Consider the following 13,940-nt stretch of genomic DNA (forward strand, 5'->3'; position numbering starts at 1 on the left):
AAACAGTAACATTAATTAGAAGATGTAATTTATGATAGCAGTATAAACAATAACATTATATGATGTTGTTTGTGATATAAATATAGACAGTAACATTAGATGATGTAGTTTATGATATAAATAGAAACAGTAATATTGCATTATGTTGTTTATGATATGAATGTAAACTGTAACATTGGATGATGTAGTTGCTGATATAAATGTAAACAGTATCATAAATTAGATGATGTAATTTTATAGTGAAAATGTAAAAGTAACAATGAATATGTAGTTTAAAACATAAATATAAATAGTAACATTTTTAGATGTAGTTTATGATGTCAATATGAACAATAACATAAGAAGATATAGTTTATCTTAGAAACATAATCAGTAAAATAAAATGATGTGGTTCATGATATAAATATAATCAGTAACTGTAGATTATGTTTGTAATATATCAGAATAAACAGTCATATTACATTATGTTGTTTATGATACAAATGTAAACAGTAGCATTAGATAATGTATGTTATGATATAAATATGAACAACAGCATTAGATGATGTAGTTTATGATATAAATATAAACATTGACATTGGATTATGCTGTTTATGATATAAATATAAACAGTAACATCAGATGATATTGTTTATGATATAAATGTAAACAGTAAAATTGGATTATGATGTTTACGATATAAATGTAAACAATAACATTAGATGATATTGTTTATGATATAAATATAAACAGTAACATTGCATTATGTTGTTTATGATGTGAATGTAAAATGTAACATTAGATGATGTAGTTTATGATATAAATGTAAACAGTAACATTGTATTATGTTGTTTATGGTATAAATATAAACAGTAACATTGGATTATGTTGTTTATGATATAAATGTAAACAATAACATTACATGAATTTGTTTATTATATCAATATAGACAGTAACATTAAAGGATGATGTTTATGATACAAATATAGACAATAACATTAAATAATGCAATTTATGATATAAATATAAACAGTAACATTAGATAATATAGTTTGCAATATGAATATAATCAGTAACATAAGATGGTGTAGTTCATGATATAATTATAGTCCATAACATTAAGTTATGTTGTTTATAGTACAAATATAAACAGTAGCATTGTGTTATGTTGTTTATGATATGAATGTATACAGTAACATTAGATGATGTAGTTTATGATATAAATGTAAACAGTAACACTAGATGATATTCTTTAAGATGTAAATGTATACAATAATAGTAGATGATGTAGTTTATAATATAAACGTAAACAGTAACATTGGATTATGTTGTTTATGATATAAATATAGACAGTAATATTAGATTATGTAGTTTATGATACAAATATAGACAATAACATTAAATAATGTTGTTTATGATATAAATATAAACAGTAACATTAGATGATATTTTTATGAAATAAATGTAAACATTAAAATTGGATTATGTTGTTTATGATATAATATATATAAATGTAAACAGTAACATGGTATTATGTTGTTTATGATATAATATATTTTAATGTAAACAGTAACATTGTATTATGTTGTTTATGATATAAATATTAACAGAAACATTGGATTATGTTGTTTGTGATATAGATATAAGCAGTAATAATGCTTATGTTGTTTAAAATATAAATGTAAACAGTATACTGTAATTAGATGATGTAGTTTAGGATAGGAATATAAACAATAACAGATGATATAGTTTATCATATAAATATAATCAGTAACATAAGGTGATGTAGTTTATGATATAAATGTAAACAGTAACATTGGATTATGTTGTTTATGATATAAATATAAACAGTTATATTATATTTTGTTGTTTATAATATGAATATAAAAAGTAACATTAGATGATTTGATTTATGATATAAGTGTAAACAGTAACATTGGATTATGTTGTTTATGATATAAATATAAACAGTAACATTAGATTATGTTGTTTATGATATAAATATAAACAGTAACATTAGATTATGTAGTTTATGATATCAACATTTGAGTTTGCATATTGGAATCACTTAAGTTTTGACCTTGAACGATGTACAGACAGTTTCTGTTTCCATAGTTGGACTTCATGGTCTAGTCGTTTCCGTTGGGAAGCGGGTCAGTAGCTGTGATATTTATTCCTTTCGGCCTACTCGAGGGTCTAGGATTTCTTGGGTGTGGGCTTAGCCCACTCACGGGCAGAAACGTTGTAGAAAATAACCAGTTCAGGTGCTTATTTTACAGTTGCTGGTGACCTTGTAGATAATGTTCCTTTTGAATCTTTCCTTCGTTGTTTATCGAGATCTTGTGTGTTGAAGGTAATTATGAAGTTTTGAGAATTAGTTTCAATTATCTTTTACCCCCAGCTAGTTTGTCGTTAACTGTGTGTAGTTTTAATAACTTTTACCCTGAAATACTTTGTGGTAAAGTGTATGTTGGGAAACATTCCTTGTTTTCAATATAACTGATAACATCATACTTTAATATCTTACATAAAATAACTGATTGGAGTAACTGAGGGACTTGGTAATAACCTTCTTTAAAACCATAATCTCGTCACCAGTTGCATAATGACATTCTATATTCAGCCAATGAGAAGTAGAATTTAGAGGATTTAAGGTAGTTTACAAGATATGAACACTTGGTGTAACAGTAGGTTACTATGGCAACAAGTGGGCACGTGCATGATGACTTGATATAATGAATGACACGTCGTCCCGTGAGATTATCCTTTAGTGCAATACACAAGCACGTTCAATGAGATGGATCACAAGCTGAAACAGCAACAAGTGGACACGTGCATGAGAAGTGATATTAACACGTCTCTCTGTGAACACTAAGATGGAGTTAAACAGTGACAAATTGAAGGTATGGAGTCACTCTTAATGTTTGACTCCGTTTTAGTCAAATCTATTTTAAGATCCATCAGCTGATGTTTTCATTGCTTTCCTTCAGCAACCTATAAGTAAAGAGTTCTATATAGTTCTAAACTTTCACATTTTTTAAAATGTTCTACTTTTCTACAGAAGGTGTTTTATTTCATTCACAACTGTCACTAATAAACTGTGTATAATGCTTTTTTCTGTAATTTGTTTAATTGGCTCACACTTATTACTAAGAAATAAGGTAAAAGGTTTCGTTCTGTAGTTTGTTTAATTGGCTCACATTTGTTACTAACAAACTGTGCATAAGGTTTTGTTCTGTAGTTTGTTTAAAAGGTTCTCACTTGTTTCTCAGAGACTGTATAAAAGGTTTTGTTCTGTAGTTTGTTTAAAAGGTTCTCACTTGTTACTAAGAAACTATGTAAAATGTATCTTTCTGTAGTTTGTTTAATTGGCTCACATCAGTCACCCAACAAACTGTGTATAAGGTTACGTTGTGTAATTTGTTTAAATGGCTCACACTTGTTACTAAGAGACTGTGTAAAAAGTTTCGTTCTGTAGTTTGTTTAAATGGCTCACATTTAGTACTAAGAAACTATAAATAAGGTTGTATATAGTAATTTGTTTAAATGTCTCACTTTTGGTATTAAGAAACTATGTAAAATGTATCATTCTGTAGTTTGTTTAATTGGCTCACATCAGTTACCCAACAAACTGTGTATAAGGTATCGTTGTGTAGTTTGTTTAATTGGCTCACACATGTTACTAAGAAATAAGGTTAAAGGTTATGTTCTGTAATTTGTTTAAATGGCTCATACTTGTTACTAAGAGACTGTGTAAAAAGTTTCGTTCTGTAGTTTGTTTAAATGGCTCACATTTAGTACTAAGAAACTATGAATAAGGTTGTATATAGTAGTTTGTTTAAATGTCTCACTTTTGGTATTAAGAAACTATGTAAAATGTATCATTCTGTAGTTTGTTTAATTGGCTCACATCAGTTACCCAACAAACTGTGTATAAGGTTACGTTGTGTAGTTTATTTAAATGGCTCACACATGTTACTAAGAAATAAGGTTAAAGGTGATGTTCTGTAATTTGTTTAAATGGCTCACACTTGTTACTAAGAGACTGTGTACAATGTTTTATTCTGTAATTTGTTTAATTCGTATGTCTATAAAGAATATATATGTAAAAACGGCTGGTTTGGGTTGGGAAACTATTTGTGTATAGGAGCGAATAGCGTTTCGATCTTCTTCGGTGATCGTCAGGTTCACAAAGAAAGAGGGGACTGTCCGATAGCTGACCACATGTTTGAAGGGGGTTGTATAACTGAGTGTAGGAATGTAGAGGGCGTGCTTAGATGTTTGATTATATTTATTAATATAGGTATAAAGGTGTTCCTTTGTATTGGTTTATTTTGGGCTTGAGTTGTTGCATAAGTAAGGCTTCTTTAATTTTGTGTTTGTTTATGTTTGTTTCTTTATTTAGTATTTGAGTGTTTTCTATGGTTATGTTGTGTTTATTTGACTTGCAGTGTTCGAAAACGTGTGAAGGTGACTTTTTATGTTCTTTGAATCTGGTTTCCATTTTTCTACTTGTTTCTCCAATATAGAAGTCGTGGCAGTTATCACATTGTATTTTATAAATAATGTTGGTGTGGTGTTTGTCAGTATAGTTTTTAAATTGTATATACCTCAGTTTTGTGCCTGGTTTTTGAATAAATTTGGTATTAACTGGAATGTCATATTTTGTTACTAGTTTTTGCCAAATGTTGGTTATTTGTCTGCTGATGTCGGGAATATATGGTATACAGCAGTATATGGTTTCGTGATTTTTTGATTCGTGAGATATATTTACTTTGTTGGTTGATTTTGCTTTCTGTCTAGGTGTGTGCGTATAATGTTTTCTACGGTTTGTGGAGGAAACTTATTGATGTTGATGAAGTATTGTTTTATTTTGTCTAATTCATCGTTAATTTTATCTGGTGAGCATAGTTTTATGGCTGTGTTTATTTGGTTTCTTAGTATGTTGACTTTTTATTTTGTTTCATGTGCTGAGTCCCAAGGAATGTATAGTCCAGTATGAGTGATTTTTCGGTGGATTTCTGTTTTGAATTGTGTGTCGGTTCTTGTAATTTTGATGTTAAGAAATGATATTTGATTGCTTTCTTTCTGTTCACATGTGAAGTTAATGTTGGGGTGTATAGAGTTAATGTGATTGAAAAAATTAAGTGTGTGTTCTGTAGATATAAATCCCGCAATCTACAATCTACATATTTGTACCAATATAGTGGTGGATGTAAAGCTGTACTGTACCACGACTTCTATTTTGGAGAAACAAGTAGGAAAATGGAAACCAGATTCAAAGAACACAAATAGTCACCTTCATACGCTTTCGAACACTGCAAATCAAATAAACACAACATAACCACGGAAAACACTCAAATAGTAAATAAAGAAACAAACATAAACAAATGTAAAATTTAAGAAGTCTTACTTATACAACTCAAGCCCAAAATAAACCAATACAAAGGAACATCTTTATACTTATGTCAATTAATATAATCAAACATCTAAGCACGCCCTCTACATTCCTAAACTCAATTACACAACCCCATTTGAACATGTGGTCAGCTACCGGTCAGTAACCTTTTCTTTCTTTGTAAACATGACGATGACCGAAGAAGGTCGAAACGTTGTTCGCTCCTTCACATAAACAAATTTTCTCAACTCAAACCAGCCGTTTTTACGTGTATATTTTTTCTCTACAAGTGGGTTTTCTCGTCATCACTGACTCTAAGGAATGTTTCAATAACCATAAATCTTTTGGTAACACCGAGAAATGTGTCCCAGTTATCCAGCTCTGTTTAGGATTACAGCTTATAGAGGGAGAAACATGTATAATCGATTACAGTCTTGTAGAATATTCCATGGAAACAGCTACGTCTAGTCATTGGTTTTTTGCTTTATCAGAGAACATTATTTTTGTTTTTCCAATATAACATGATATCTCAATTTTGTCCTGATCTGTCCAGTACTTATCATTCATTTTCCATGTTATATTTTTAATTCTCTTTGACATTCCTTTCTAATCACTGTTCATACCTCATTGTTATTTTACTTTATCAATATTCAGTGTTGTTTGTCATAAAGAAAGTTCCTGGATTTATAGTATATCGTATCTTTGTGTAAAAACAATATTATTCGGTAGCTAAGAACAATACTCACAATGTGTATAAGAACTATAGTAATTAGAAACTTCAATAAATTTTAAATGTCACTTATAAACTGTGGCTTGAGTTTCGCTCTTTTCAAGTAGAAAGTTTGTTTAATAATTTTAAAAACATTATTAATGAGACCTAACCCTGACAACAGTCAGATTATTGTATTTTCAACATTATTAATGAGACCCAACCCTGACAACAGTCAGATTATTGTATTTTCAACATTATTAATGAGACCTAACCCTGACAACAGTCAGATTATTGTATTTTCAACATTATTAATGAGACCTAACCCTGACAACAGTCAGATTATTGTATTTTCAACATTATTAATGAGACCTAACCCTGACAACAGTCAGATTGTTGTATTTTCAACATTATTAATGAGACCTAACCATGACAACAGTCAGATTATTGTATTTTCAACATTATTAATGAGACCTAACCCTGACAACAGTCAGATTATTGTATTTTCAACATTATTAATGAGACCTAACCCTGACAACAGTCAGATTATTGTATTTTCAACATTATTAATGAGACCTTAACCTGACAACAGTCAGATTATTGTATTTTCAACATTATTAATGAGACCTAACCCTGACAACAGTCAGATTATTGTATTTTCAACATTATTAATGAGACCTCACCCTGACAACAGTCAGATTATTGTATTTTCAACATTATTAATGAGACATAACCCTGACAACAGTCAGATTATTGTATTTTCAACATTATTAATGAGACCTAACCCTGACAACAGTCAGATTGTTGTATTTTCAACATTATTAATGAGACCTAACCCTGACAACAATCAGATTACTGTATTTTCAACATTATTAATGAGACCTAACCCTGACAACAGTCAGATTATTGTATTTTCAACATTATTAATGAGACCTAACCCTGACAACAGTCAGATTATTGTATTTTCAACATTATTAATGAGATCTAACCCTGACAACAGTCAGATTGTTGTATTTTCAACATTATTAATGAGACCTAACCCTGACAACAGTCACATTATTGTATTTTCAACATTATTAATGAGACCTAACCCTGACAACAGTCAGATTGTTGTATTTTCAACATTATTAATGAGACCTAACCCTGACAACAGTCAGATTGTTGTATTTTCAACATTATTAATGAGACCTAACCCTGACAACAGTCACATTATTGTATTTTCAATATTATTAATGAGACCTAACCCTGACAACAGTCAGATTATTGTTTCACGTTTGACACTTTTATCCAACTTCGTTTATCGAATTTTAAATTGTTGTGACACCCTTATACTGCCTACACCTAATAACGCAGTAACATTCGTGGTTGCAAGCCCACAGATAAGGAAATGTTTCAACCAATGACACGAAACCTCTCGTACTTCTATACTAGGGTGGGGGCATTTATTTTGACATACAAATTATTCAGTTCCCAAGTCCAGTGTCGTAAGACATAGGGCTAGTGACCCAATACTTCTTTCACTTACAGTCATGGGTTGACGAGATAAAGCAAAAAGGAGAATCATTACAGAACTGACGAAAAAAAAAGATTGGTAACAACTGAGGAAACTTGTAAAGAGCAATGAGGAAGAATTGGTAACAACTGACGAAGCTTGTAAAGAGCAATGAGGAAGAACTGGTAACAACTGACGAAGCTTGTAAAGAGTGATGATGAAGAACTGGTAACAACTGGCGAAGCTTGTAAAGAGCAATGAGGAAGAACTGGTAACAACTGACGAAGCTTGTAAAGTGATGATGAAGAACTGGTAACAACTAAGCGAAGCTTGTAAAACAATGAGGAAGAACTGGTAACAACTGACGAAAGCTTGTAAAGAGTGATGATGAAGAACTGGTAACAACTGACGAAGCTTGTAAAGAGCAATGATGAAGAACTAAGTAACAACTGACGAAGCTTGTAGAGAGCAATGAGGAAGAACTGGTAACAACTGATGAAGCTTATAGAGAACAATGATGAAGAATTGGTAACAACTGACGAAGCTTGTAGAAACAATGAGGAAGAACTGGTAACAACTGACGAAGCTTAATGAGAAACAATGAGGAAGAATTGGTAACAACTGACGAAGCTTGTAAAGAACAATGATGAAGAACTGGTAACAACTGACGAAGCTTGTAGAGAACAATGAGGAAGAACTAGTAACAACTGACAAAGCTTATAGAGAACAATGAGGAAGAATTGGTAACAACAACGAAGCTTGTAAGAGCAATGATGAAGAACTGGTAACAACTGACGAAGCTTGTAGAGAAACAATGATGAAGAATTGGTAACAACTGACGAAGCTTGTAAAGAGCAATGATGAAGAACTGGTAACAACTGACGAAGCTTGTAAAGAGCAATGAGGAAGAACTGGTAACAACTGACGAAGCTTGTAAAGAGCAATGAGGAAGAATGTTGTATAATTAGCAGGTGTTCCATGATGGTGACGTAAAGATACAAATTTCTAAAGAAGTTTCTTTCAGTACATGTTCAAGCTTATCCCAAACTTTATTTTAAGGTGTTGTATAACAAAATGAGAACCACTAAAACTGAGAACCAGAATCCACAGGTTATGACAGTAATTACCTATTCATTTTATCACATCTACTGCTTTAACCACAAAACAGTAAACACTGACAAACTATAAAATCTCTTACAACACAAATCAGTATACATCGATTATTTTTGTTGTTATTTTGTAGTAGTTAAATACACATAAATCAATATACATCTACTACTGTTGTTGTTACTTTTCTATTGTAGTATTTAAATACACAAAAATCAGAATACATCGACTACTGTTGTTTTTATTGTTGTTATATTCTAGTATTTAAATACATATACATCAGTATACATCGACTACTGCTGTTCTTATTGCTGTTATATTGTAGTATTGAAATACACACAAATCAGTATACATCGACTACTGTTGTTATTGTTGTTATATTAATGTATTCAAATACACATAAATCAGTACTTATCGACTACCTTTGTTGTTATATTGTAGTATTTAAATACACATAAATCAGTATATATCGACTACGGTTGTTGTTATTGTATTTATATTATATTATCTAAATACACATAAATAAGTGTACATCGACTATTGTTGTTATATTGTAGTATTTAAATACACATAAATCAGTATAGATCAACTACTGTTGTTTTCATATTGTAGTATTTAAATACACATAAATCAGTATACATCGACTTCTATTGTTGTTGTACTGTAGTATTTAAATACATATAAATTAGTACACATCGAATACTGTTGTAGTTATTGTTCTAAAGTGTAATATTTAAATACACATAAATCAGTATATATAGACTACTGTTGTTATTGTTATTATACTGTAGTAACTAAATGAACATAAATTAGTATACATCGATTACTGTCGTTGTTATTGTTGTTATATTGTAGTAGTTAAATGCACATAAATCGGTATACATCGACTACTGTTGTTGTTACTTTTGTATTGTAGTATTTAAATACACATAAATCAGTGCATATCGACTACGGCTGTTGTAATATTGGAATATATAAATACACAAAGATCAGAATATATTGACTACTGTTGTTTTTATTGTTGTTATATTCTAGTATTTAAATACATATACATCAGTGTACATCGACTACTACTGTGCTTATTGTTATTACATTGTAGTAATTAAATAGAGATAAACAGTATATTTCGACTACTGTTGTTGCTATTGTTGTTATATTAATGTATTCAAGTACACATAAATCAGTACTTATCGACTACTTTTGTTGTTATATCGTAGTATTTAAATACACATAAATCAGGATATATCGACTATTATTGTTGTTATATACTGTAGAATTTAAATTCACATAAATAAATATACATGAAATACTGTTCTTGTTACTGTTGTTGTATTGTAGTATTTAAATACACACAAATTAATATACATTGACTAATCTTGTTACATTGTAGCATTTAAATACACATAAATTAGTATTTATTCACTATTGTTGTTGATGTTGTTATTGTGTAGCATCTAAATACAAATAAATCCGTATACATCAACTACTGTTGTTATATTATAGCATTTAAATACACATAAATCAATATACAACGACTACTGTTGTTATATTGTTGTCATATTGTAGTATTTAAATACACATAATTCAGTATACATTGATTACTGTTTTGTTATTGTTGTTATATTGTAGTATTTAAATACACATAAAACCTACACTTCGACTACTGTTCTTGTTATTATTGTAGTATTTAAAGACATAAATCACTGTACATCGACTATTGTCGTTGTTATTGTTTTTACACTGTGGTATTTAAATACTTATAAATCAGAATACATTGATCACTGTCGTTGTTATTGTTCTTGCAAATCCAGATAAAGTGCAAAAGTTCACCATATTTTACAATGGTAAAGCTTAAATGGAAATGGTTTTTTCATTTTTATAAATAAATGTTGGTAGTAGAAAATTTTAGAAAGTTACACTTCCTATTATTAGGTTATGGAATCAACCCTTTGATTCACTGTATTATCTTACGTTATATACGTGAGTTTTATAATTTATTTTAATTCTGGCTATTTGAAACTTTTTAGGACAAGGTGTAAATGTTACATAGGCAGAGGACGTGTAGTTACCTAATGTTTTTCCAAGACATAATTTAGGTGTTATAAAGTCAGGTAACGTTTGTCTACCTTGCATTTCTCGGGAACACGGCTTAATTGTCACATTGCCAGAAAACCTTTATTACCTCACCTTTATTTATTTTTTTAAATTTTCATTCAGGGTTATAAGGACGTAAGTTAGGCTGGAATTTTTTTTAGTAAGTGTTTGTAATTTGTTGGCTATAATTTCGAACAATAAATGAACATCACACACTCCACTTGTTTCAAAATAAAATAGTTGTATCTCAATCTATAAATAATTTTCTTTTCCTGTCAAATGTCCACACATGCTGATTAAATTATTTTACAATTCAATTGACAACACAACTTACTTTCCTTTACGCTGTTTGTTACTGTACAATTTGTAATACATTATATTATCGTGTAGGTTACCATTGTTGCATCCAGAACTTTAAATTATTGTCTTCTGTTCATCAAAGCTCACACAGACAGTTTCTATTAGTTGAGAACGCTCTTTGACAAACAAATTATTCTCCTTATATCTTTCAAAGTGTGAAACTCGCTTTAGAATATTGTACGTTAAATCCAAACTAATAATCAAGCAGTATAACTTCACATGACTTCTTTTGTTGGTTATCATAATTGTGTCCAGAGCTACAAATAACTGCAACTTTAACTTTGTTTTTTTTAGTCGAACTTCCACACAGGCTGGTTCAATTAACGAGACAAGTGATTTTTATTATGGTTGTTATTTCAATATAGCTGTGAAATACACTATAGAAATCACACAACGACTAACTTCACGTTTCTTTTTACTAACATTTCTATCTTCCAAGTTGCCGTAACTGCACGTATTTACACCACGCGATAGAGAAATCTAGAACTACCTACCTCTATAGTAGTAGCAATATTACATAAAACTAGAAAAATTCGAAAATTCTAGTAAGATTACGTAAACAATACTACTAAAGCCTAGTATAACGAAATATCATACACAACGTACGATTCAAACAAACGTGTTATAACTATGTCTCTCAAATTAATTAATTTCCATCATGAAAACTAAATTATAATCAAATATTAAATCACCAAATAACCAAATACTAAATATTAAGCTGAAAAATCTTGTATATCCAAAAATTTCTCAAACACACAGTGTAAATGTTATAAAATCATATAACGTTAAACTACTTGCCATTTCTCCTAGACGTAACGTGAATGTTATAAAATCATATAACGTTAAATTATCTAACTTTTCTCCTTGACACAGTGTAAATGTTTTAACGTCATATAAACTTAAATCAACTAACGTACTCCTGGACATAGTGTAGATGTTATAAAGTGATGTAACGTTAAATTACCTATAATTACTCCTTGATACAGTGTAGATGTTATAAAATGATGTAGCGTTAAATTACCTATAATTTCTCCTTGACATAGTGTAGATGTTACAAAGTGATCTAACGTTAAATTACCTATAATTTCTCCTTGACATAGTGTAGATGTTATAAACTGATCTAACGTTAAATTACCTATAGTTTCTCCTTGATACAGTGTAGATGTTACGAAGTGATGTAACGTTAAATTACCTATAGTTTCTCCTTGATACAGTGTAGATGTTACAAAGTGATGTAACGTTAAATTACCTATAGTTTCTCCTTGATACAGTGTAGATATTATAAAGTGATGTAACGTTAAATTACCTATAGTTTCTCCTTGATACAGTGTAGATATTATAAAGTGATGTAACGTTAAATTACCTATAATTTCTTCTTGATACAGTGTAGATGTTATAAAGTGATGTAACGTTAAATTACCTATAGTTTCTCCATGATACAGTGTAGATATTATAAAGTGATGTAACGTTAAATTACCTATAGTTTCTCCTTGATACAGTGTAGATATTACAAAGTGATGTAACGTTAAATTACCTATAGTTTCTCCATGATACAGTGTAGATGTTATAAAGTGATGTAACGTTAAATTACCTATAGTTTCTCCTTGATACAGTGTAGATATTACAAAGTGATGTAACGTTAAATTACCTATAGTTTTTCCTTGATACAGTGTAGATATTATAAAGTGATGTAACGTTAAATTACCTATAGTTTCTCCATGATACAGTGTAGATGTTATAAAGTGATGTAACGTTAAATTACCTATAGTTTCTCCTTGATACAGTGTAGATATTACAAAGTGATGTAACGTTAAATTACCTATAGTTTCTCCATGATACAGTGTAGATGTTATAAAGTGATGTAACGTTAAATTACCTATAGTTTCTCCTTGATACAGTGTAGATATTACAAAGTGATGTAACGTTAAATTACCTATAGTTTCTCCATGATACAGTGTAGATGTTATAAAGTGATGTAACGTTAAATTACCTATAGTTTCTCCTTGATACAGTGTAGATATTACAAAGTGATGTAACGTTAAATTACCTATAGTTTCTCCTTGATACAGTGTAGATATTACAAAGTGATGTAACGTTAAATTACCTATAGTTTCTCCATGATACAGTGTAGATGTTATAAAGTGATGTAACGTTAAATTACCTATAGTTTCTCCTTGATACAGTGTAGATATTACAAAGTGATGTAACGTTAAATTACCTATAGTTTTTCCTTGATACAGTGTAGATATTATAAAGTGATGTAACGTTAAATTACCTACAGTTTCTCCTTGATACAGTGTAGATGTTATAAAGTGATGTAACGTTAAATTACCTATAGTTTCTCCTTAATACAGTGTAGATATTATAATGTGTCGTAACGTTAAATTACCTACAGTTTCTCCTTAATACAGTGTAGATATTATAATGTGTTGTAACGTTAAATTACCTACAGTTTCTCCTTGATACAGTGTAGATGTTATAAAGTGGTGTAACGTTAAATTATCTATAGTTTCTCCTTGACATAGTGTAGATATTATAAAGTAATTTCTCCTTGATACAGTGTAGATGTTATAATGTGTTGTAACGTTAAATTACCTGTAATTTCTCCTTGACACAGTGTAGATATTATAAAGTGATGTAACGTTAACTTACCTATAGTTTCTCCTTGGCATAGTGTAGATGTTATAAAGTCAGATAACACTAAGTTACCTAACGTTCTTCCTTGACATAGTGTAAATGATATAAAGTCATATAACACTAAGTTACCTAACATTCTTCCTTGACATAGTGTAAATGATATA

This window comes from Tachypleus tridentatus, chromosome 7 (genome assembly GCF_004210375.1).
Source record: "Tachypleus tridentatus isolate NWPU-2018 chromosome 7, ASM421037v1, whole genome shotgun sequence".
NCBI lineage: Eukaryota > Metazoa > Arthropoda > Merostomata > Xiphosura > Limulidae > Tachypleus > Tachypleus tridentatus.